Source organism: Microtus oregoni, unplaced genomic scaffold, assembly GCF_018167655.1.
Source record: "Microtus oregoni isolate MIOR12 unplaced genomic scaffold, Mior012 000007F_ref0000211, whole genome shotgun sequence".
Classification (NCBI taxonomy): Eukaryota; Metazoa; Chordata; class Mammalia; order Rodentia; family Cricetidae; genus Microtus; species Microtus oregoni.
In genome coordinates this window covers 34,685,095-34,694,780 of record NW_024543066.1, presented here as the reverse complement: position 1 = coordinate 34,694,780, position 9,686 = coordinate 34,685,095, and positions in this window count along the sequence as shown.

Sequence of the window (9,686 nt, the reverse complement as noted above, 5' to 3'; positions counted from 1 at the left end):
GTGGCACAGGATGAGGAAGGATGGGGGGGGGGGGCTTAAAAGGGAAATAAAAAAAATGGTGTGAAATGAGAAATTGGTTACCCTGCTCCAATCTCTGCCTAGGGAACCTCTGTGAATTTCCACCTAACTCTAATCTGGCCTATCTTCCAGGACAAGCTTCCTGTAGGCCAGATAGTCCTTTCCATTGCACAGGCCAAGCCTTTAGACCTAAGCTGGTTGCCAGGGGAACCTAGACCACCCCTGATGTCATTATAATTCTGTCCACAATATAAATGGCACACTCACTAGTGCCATGATAGTGACAATTGCCATACAAGTAGAAAGAACCATAAGGAGGGGAGAGAAAAAGAGATGGGACCCGAACGCTAGAAACTAGCTCCTCGTCCTAGAAAAACAAAACAAACAAACAATGTGGCTACCTCTGCTTTTATTAACCTATTTCATCCATTCCTTCTTTTACTTTTTGCCTATCTCTGAACCCCCAAGAAGTTAAAAAAATAATGTTAACAGAGTCACAGGGTCAGAGCTTGGGCCCTGGTAGCCACTCTTCCTTAGTGAGCCAAATAGATCAACAGGTAATAGTGGAAAGCAGAGAAGGGGATTATATTCAGTGTGGCCACATTGAGAAGAGGAGCCAACAGATGCAGGGACTCCCCAAGTCCACAAACAAATACCCTAGGAAAAAGAAATGTCTGAGATTCAAATGTTGGGGGTAAAGGCTTTATTTAGTGGCCAAGCGATGGAGACAACAAACTTTGCTCACATCTTGGATCAGTAACTTGGGGGTTACAGATACAGGACAGGATTAATGTGGTAACCAACAGGCTGATAAAAAGGAGGATGCTCCTGTGGTTTCTGAGAATAGCTGTCCAAACTTTGAGGACTCAATGTTACCCCATTTTAATCTTTTATAATCTGGTGCTTATATTTTTGGTGACTGTTGGAAGTCTTTAGTCTTAAATCTGGGGAAAGATTAGACAAATGTAGGTCACTTTAGTGCTGCACTATATAGTTGTGGACAGAACATTCTCAAATAAGGGTCTGATCCAAAGGTTAAGGTAACAAAGGAGAGAAATACCGTATGAAAACAGAAGTGCTAAGCATTTTCTTTTTTTTTTTTTATTGCGAAAAGAAGAAAAAAAACATAAACAAAAAACAAGTTTCCACCTCCTCCCAGCTTCCCATTTCCCTTCCCCTCCTCCCACCCTTCTCCCCCTCCTCCCACCCTTCTCCCCCTCCTCCCACCCTTCTCCCCCTCCCCCCACTCCTCTTCCCCCCCTCCCTCTCCAGTCCACAGAGCAGTCCGGGTTCCCTGCCCTGTGGTAAGTCCTAGGTCCTCCCCCCTCCGTCCATATCTAGGAAGGTGAACATCCAAACGGGCTAGGCTCCCACAAAGCCAGCACATTAAGTAGGATCAAAACCCCCTGCCATTGTCCTTGGTGTCTCATCAGCCCTCATTGTTCGCCATGTTCAGAGAGTCCGGTTTTATCCCATGCTTTTTCGGTCACAGTCCAGCTGGCCTTGGTGAGCTCCCAGTAGATCAGCTCCACTGTCTCAGTGGGTGGATGCACGCCACGTGGTCCCGAATTCTTTGCTCATGTTCTCCCTCCTTCTGCTCCTCCTTGGGACCTTGGGAGCTCAGTCCAGTGCTCCTGTGTGGGTCTCTGTCTCTATCTCTATCCATCACCAGATGAAGATTCTATGATGATATGCAAGATATTCGTTAGTATTGCTCTAGGATAGGGTCATTTCAGGTTCCCAATCCTCAGCTACCCAAGGAACTAACTGGGAACCTCATCTTGGGCACTAGGGAGCCCCTCTAGGGTCAAGTCTCTTGCCCACCCTAAACTGGCTCCCTTAACTAAGATTTGTGGTTCCATGCTCCCCTATCCACCTTTCCTTTATCCCAATTCTCCTGTTTCCCAGGTCCCCCCTCCTTCCCTTCTACCTGTTCTCTCCCCATCTCCCTTTACCCCCATCCCACCCCATCCCCAAGATCCCATTTTCTCCCCGGAAATTTGGTCTACTTCCCTTAGCCAAGAGGACAACTATATGTTTTTCCTTGGGTTCAACTTCTTACTTAGCTTCTTTAGGTTCACCTCTTGTAGACTCCGTGGTCCTTATTTATGGCTAGAAACCAATTATGAGTGAGTACATCCCATATTCATCTTTTTGGGTCTGGGACACCTCACTCAGGATAGTGTTTTCTATTTCCATCCATTTGCATGCAAAATTCGAGAAGTCATTGTTTTTTACCGCAGCGTAGTACTCTAGCATATATATATTCCATACTTTCTTCATCCATTCTTCCATTGAAGGGCATCTAGGTTGTTTCCAGGTTCTGGCTATTACAAATAATACTGCTATGAACATAGTTGAACAAATGCTTTTGTCATTTGATAAAGCATCTCTTGGGTATATTCTCAAGAGTGGTATTGCTGGGTCCAGGGGTAAGTTGATCCCGAATTTCCTGAGAAACCGAAACACTGACTTCCACAGTGGTTGCACAAGATTGCATTCCCACCAGCAATGGATGAGGGTACCCGTTCCTCCACAGCCTCTCCAGCAAAGGTTATCCTTGGTGTTTTTGATTTTAGCCATTCTGACAGGTGTAAGATGATATCTCAAAGTTGTTTTGATTTGCATTTCCCTGATTGCTAAGGAAGTTGAACACGACCTTAAGTGTCTTTTGGCCATTTGAACTTCTTCTGTTGAGAATTCTCTGTTCAGTTCAGTGCCCCATTTTTTAATTGGGTTAATTAGCATTTTAAAGTCTTGTTTCTTGAGTTCTCTATATATTTTGGAGATCAGACCTTTGTCTGTTGTGGGGTTGGTGAAAATCTTCTCCCAGTCAGTAGGTTGCCTTTGTGTCTTAGTGACCATGTCCTTTGCTTTACAGAAGCTTCTCAGTTTAAGTAGGTCCCATTTATTCAATGTTGCCCTTAATGTCTGTGCTTCTGGGGTTATACATAGGAAGCGATCTCCTGTGCCCATCTGTTGTAGGGTATTTCCCACTTTCTCTTCTATCAGGTTCAGTGTGTTCGGGCTGATATTGAGGTCTTTAATCCATTTGGACTTGAGTTTTGTGCACTGTGAGAGATATGGGTCTATTTTCATTCTTCTACATGTTGACATCCAGTTGTGCCAGCACCATTTGTTGAAGATGCTTTCTTTCTTCCATTGTATACTTTTAGCTCCTTTATCGAAAATGAGGTGTTCATAGGTTTGTGGGATAAAATCCAGGTCTTCTATACGATTCCATTGGTCGACTTCTCTGTTTTTATGCCAGTACCACACTGTTTTCATTACTGTAGCTCTGTAATAGAGTTTGAAGTCAGGGATGGTAATGCCTCCAGAAGATCCTTTATTGTATAGGATTGTTTTGGCTATCCTGGGTTTTTTGTTTTTCCATATAAAGTTGATTATTGTCTTCTCCAGATCTGTGAAGAATTTTGATGGGATCTTGATGGGGATTGCATTGAATCTATAAATTGCCTTAGGTAGAATTGCCATTTTTACTATGTTCATCCTCCCAATCCAAGAGCAAGGGAGGTCCATCCATTTTTTGGTATCATCTTCAATTTCTTTCTTCAATGCCTTAAAGTTCTTGTCAAATAGATCTTTCACTTCCTTGGTTAGATTTACCCCAAGATATTTTATGCTGTTTGTGGCTACCGTGAATGGTGAAGCTTCTTATACACAAAGGATATGGAAGCACAGAGGGAAATCTGTGCTTCCATATCCTTTGTGTATAAGAGGGCGACTGATTTTTTGGAGTTGATCTTGTATCCTGCCACATTACTAAAGCTGTTTATCAGCTGTAGAAGTTCTTTGGTGGAGTTTTGGGGGTCGCTTATGTACACTATCATATCATCTGCAAATAACGAAAGTTTAACTTCTTCCTTTCCAATTTGAATCCCCTTGATCCCATTATGTTGTCTTATTGCTATTGCTAGAACTTCAAGCACTATATTGAAGAGGTATGGCGAGAGTGGACAGCCTTGCCGTGTTCCTGAGTTAAGTGGGATGGCTTTGAGTTTCTCTCCGTTTAATTTGATGTTAGCTGTCGGCTTGCTGTATATAGCTTTTATTATATTTAGGTATGACCCTTGTATCCCTAATCTCTCCAAGACTTTTAACATAAATGGATGTTGAATTTTGTCAAATGCTTTTTCAGCATCTAATGAAATGATCATATGGTTTTTTTCTTTCAGTTTATTTATATGCTGGATTACATTGATAGATTTTCGTATGTTGAACCAGCCCTGCATCTGAGGAATGAAGCCTACTTGATCATAATGGATAATTTTTCGGATGTGATCTTGGATTCGATTTGCCAGTATTTTGTTGAGGATTTTTGCGTCGATATTCATGAGTGAGATTGGCCTGTAGTTCTCTTTCCTGGTTGAGTCTTTGAGTGGTTTTGGTATCAGAGTAATTGTGGCTTCATAAAAGGAATTTGGTAATGACCCTTCTGTTTCTATATTGTGGAATACATTAAGGAGTATAGGTATTAGGTCTTCTTGGAAGTTCTGGTAGAATTCTGCATTGAAACCATCTGGTCCTGGGCTTTTTTTGGTAGGGAGGTTTTTGATAACAGCTTCTAATTCTTCGCGACTTACAGGTCTGTTTAGATTGTTCACCTGGTCCTGGTTTAGTTTTGGTAAATGGTATTTATCTAAAAAAGCGTCCATTTCTTTTACATTTTCCAGTTTTGTGGCATACAGGCTTTTGTAGTAAGATCTAATGACTCTCTGAATTTCCTCTGTGTCTGTGGTTATGTCTCCCTTTTCATTTCTGATCTTATTAATTTGCGTGTTCTCTCTCTGTCGTTTGATTAGTTTGGATAGGGGTTTATCAATCTTGTTGATTTTCTCCAGGAACCAGCTTTTTGTTTCATTGATTCTTTGGATTGTTTTCTGTGTTTCTATTTTGTTGATTTCAGCCCTCAATTTGATTATTTCCAGTCTTCTACTCCTCCTAGGTGAGTCTGCTTCTTTTTTTTCTAGAGCTTTCAAGTGAGCTGTTATGTCTCCAGTGTGTGCTTTCTCTGTTTTCTTTAGGTGGGCACTTAGTGCTATGAACTTTCCTCTCAGGACTGCTTTCATAGTGTCCCATAAGTTCGAGTATGTTGTTTCTTTATTTTCATTGAATTCAAGGAAGACTTTAATTTCTTTCTTTATTTCTTCCTTAATCCAGGTATGGTTCAGTAGTTGACTGTTCAGTTTCCATGAGTTTGTAGGCTTTCTGGGGGTAGCATTGTTGTTGAATTCTAACTTTAATCCATGGTGATCTGATAAGACACAGGTGGTTACTAATATTTTTTTATAACTGTGTAAGTTAGCTTTGTTACCAAGTATATGGTCAATTTTCGAGAAGGTTCCATGAGCTGCAGAGAAGAAGGTATATTCTTTCCTCTTTGGGTGGAATAATCTATAGATGTCTGTTAAGTCCATTTGCTTCATTACCTCCATTAATTCTCTAATTTCTCTGTTAGGTTTCTGTCTGATTGACCTGTCCATTGGTGAGAGAGGAGTGTTGAAGTCTCCTACTATTAGTGTGTGCGGTTTGATGTCTGCCTTGAGTTTTAGTAATGTTTCTTTTACGTACGTGGGTGCTTTTATATTAGGGGCATAGATATTCAGGATTGAGACTTCTTCCTGATGAATTGTTCCTGTTATGAGTATAAAATGTCCCTCTCCATCTCTTCTGATTGATTTAAGTTTGAAGTCAACTTTGTTAGAAATTAGTATGGCCACACCTGCTTGTTTCTTAGGTCCATTTGCTTGATAAGCCTTTTCCCAGCCCTTTACTCTGAGTAGGTGCCTGTCTTTGTGGTTGAGGTGTGTTTCTTGTAGACAGCAGAATGTTGGATCCTGTTTTCTTATCCAATCTCTTAGCCTGTGCCTTTTTATAGGTGAGTTGAGCCCATTGATATTAAGTGATATTAATGACCAGTGGTTGTTAACTCCGGTCACTTTTTTAGTAGTAGGGTTTGTGTGTTTTCCTTCTTTGATTTGAGCTGGTGAAGAGTCTCTAGATGTCTGAGTTATTGTGGTCATTGTTGGACTCCTTGGTTAGTGATTTTCCTTCTATTATTTTCTGTAAGGCTGGATTTGTGGCTACGTGTTGTTTAAATTTGTTTTTATCCTGGAAAATTTTGTTTTCTCCATTTATAGTGAATGAAAGTTTGGCTGGATATAGTAGTCTGGGCTTGCATCCGTGGTCTCTTAGTTTTTGGAGAACATCTATCCAGGACCTTCTGGCTTTCATGGTTTCCATAGAGAAGTCAGGTGTTAGTCTGATAGGTTTACCTTTATAAGTAACTTGGCCTTTTTCCTTTGCGGCTCTTAATATTCTTTCTTTATTCTGTATATTTTGTGTTTTGATTATTATATGGCGAGGGGATGTTTTCTTTTGATCCTGCCTATTTGGTGTTCTGTATGCTTCTTGAACCTTCATAGGTACATCTGTCTTCAGTTTGGGAAAGTTTTCTTCTATAATTTTATTAAGTATATTTTCTGTACCGTTGAGCTTCACTTCTTCTCCTTCTTCTACTCCAATTATTCTTAGGTTTGGTCTTTTTATTGTGTCCCATATTTCCTGAATGTTTTGTGATGAGAGTTTGTTGGACTTGCTGTTTTCTTTGATCAGAGTGTTTATTTTCTCTATGTTATCCTCAGAATCTGAGATTCTTTCTTCTATCTCTTGTATTCTGCTGGTTATACTTGATTCTGTAGTCTCTATTCGTTTACCTAGATTTTCCATGTCCAGCCGGCCCTCTGTTTGTGTTTTCTTCTTTGCCTCCATTTCAGTTTTCAAGTCATGAACTGTTTCCTTTATCTGCTTGATTGTTTTTCCTTGGTTTCCTAGGGTATCATTCACTGATTTACTCAATTCCTCGAACTTTCTGTTATACTTCTCATCCATTTCCATAAGGGCGTTTTTTATATGCTGTTTAAGGGTGTCAATCACTTTCATGAAGTCAGTTTTTTCTACTTCTTCTTGATTAAGGTGTTCATGTCCTCCTGTTGTGGGGTCACTGGCTTCTGGTGGTTTCGTGTTGTTTTTCAGATTGTTGGGAGAATTCCTGCATTGGCGTCTGCCCATCTCTTCCTCCCAATACTCCCCTTTGGATCTTCTTTTACAGGATCAGGTCTTCTTGCCCACTGATGTACCTTCCCAGTGATGTCACTCCCCAGAGATGTTTCTCCACAATGATGTTTCACTCGGTGCCCAGATCGAAACTCTGCGCTGCTTGGTTAGCTCGCGAACAAAGGGCCCACCCCGCTCGCTGCAGGCAGGCTATGGGAACAAAGGAGCTACCGGCCACCCCTTTGTCCTCCCGGTTCGGATTCGGTCCCAGCATCCTAGCAGGCTGGGCAGGGAGGCGCTATGCCCCAAAGGAGGGAGAGAGGGAGGGAGACAGGGGGTGTGGGGATCTGGATGTAAGCTGAATGGGATAGAAATAGAGAGGCGGTTTGGGCAGTATAGCCCCTGTAGGATGGCCTGGAAGTGTGGGCGGGCTGAGGTATGTTCCCAGCTGCTGCAGCACTCACTCACCACAATGATGTTTCACTCGGTGCCCAGATCGAAACTCCGCGCTGCCTGGTTAGCTCGCGAACAAAGGGCCCACCCCACTCGCTGCGGGCAGGCTATGGGAACAAAGGAGCTACCGGCCACCCCTCTGCTAAGCATTTTCATCCTGTTCTAATCACCCATCAGACATCTACAGGCCAGCAGGTCATTGGGCTTTGAAATTTGTCTTCCTTCCTTCCCTCCCTCCCTCCCTCCCTCCCTCCCTCCCTCTCTCCCTCCCTCCTTCCTTCCTTTCTTCCTTCCTTTATTCCTTCCTTCCTTTATTCCCTCCTTCCTTCCTTTATTCCTTCCTTCCTTTTTCCTTCCTTCCTTTTTTCCTTCCTTTCTTCCTTTCTCCCTCCCTCCCTTTTTCCCTCCCTCCCTCCCTCCCTCACTCCCTCTCTCCCTTCCTTTCTCCCTCCTCCCCTCCATCCCACCTCTCTTTTCTGAGACAGAGTTTTTCTATGTAGTCCTAGCTGTCCTGGAACCTACTCTGCAGACCTGGCTGTCCTCAAACTCACAGAGATCTTATGCTTGCCAGGTTCTGGGATTAAAGGTGTGCATCATCGCTGCCCAGCTGTGCACATCTCTAATGTTAGGTCTCTGATACTAATGGAGACATAACAACTGTGCATATTCCTCTGGAGGAACAAATCCAGGGACTCCCTCACACTAGTCACGGCTGTGCCACTGAGCTACACCCCAGCCCCTACACATATATTTTAATTGACTTCTTGGATGCTTAATATTTTATTGCTGAGAAAGTGTTTAGAATTCAATAATAACAATGATTTACTTTTTGTGTTTTGTTTTCATGATGTTATACAGTAGAATATTGGTTTCGTACAGTTAAATTATTTTTTTTTCCAAAAAGTGAAATTTAGGGACTGGAGAGATGGTTCAGCAGTTAAGAATACTGATTGCTCTTCACAAGGACCCTGGTTCGATTCCCATGGTGGCTCCCATGGCTCACAAAGGTCTGTAACTTCAGTTCTAGGGAACCCAATGCCGTCTTCTGGCTGCTTCAAGCACTGCATGCCTGTGGCCACCCATATACATACAATACAAACATGCAAATCTTTAAAACCGTGACAGTTTGGTAAACCAATTTAATCAAAATAAGAAGTATGTAAAAGAGACAAGAATCAAGTGTGCTTTAAACTCCAAGTACCGGGAAACAGTGATCAAACTGTGAATGGCGAGAGGTCCAGGCACAACCTGCCAAGGGCTCACATTGTTTTTTATCTTCTTCCTCCTACACCTGTGTCAGCCCCCTCTTCAGTCTGTAACATGGTACTCATGCTGTCGCCCCTGTCGTATCTGGTCACGACCACCAGAGAGCCGGAATATGTACTTTTCTCTTTTCAGAAGGGCAAAAACCTTTTCTGGAAATTTCCAGATTTTACTTTAGTTCTAAGTGGTGCCATTTCTTTTACCAATCACTGGCAGTGATAACTGGATTGTCTTCTTGGAAACTTCCAGATTTTACTTTAGTTCTAAGTGACGCCATTTCTTTAGCCAATCACTGACAAGGATGACGCCATTTCTTTAGCCAATCACTGGCAAGGATGACGGGGTGGTCTCAGTCAGTGTAATCTAATCCGCTGAAGTTGAGCGAGTAGTCAGCACAGAACTACAAGGTTCTTGTCTTATGTGTTTTGAAGTCGGCTGCATATCTTTAACGCCAGGTGTCAGCCAGAAGGGGGCAGAGTAATAGTGATATAGTTCTCAGAACGTTTGTTTGCTAAGGATTAAAATCCTCAGACCCTAATGTGGACGGCAACAGAAACTATACTCTAGCATAAATTTGCTTGTATAGTTTCTGATACCAGAACATTATTGACGCATTTGATCTCAGACTTGGCAGTTAGGCTATGAGTTCACAGCCATTAGGAGATGGGCGATCCCAAGTGTATCGGAGGTCCTTGTCCTTCTAGTGTGAGTCCACACTCAGTAGGTATCTTAAAACAATCCTTGGCTCCATTAGTCTCATTTGCAGCCCTTGCCTTTCCCCAAACAAAAAGAAGCAAATCTGTGCACTAGCATTAGCTACTACGCTGCACCTGCTGACTTTGACTCTCTGTTTTCCAACCTAGTGGTACTTTTGC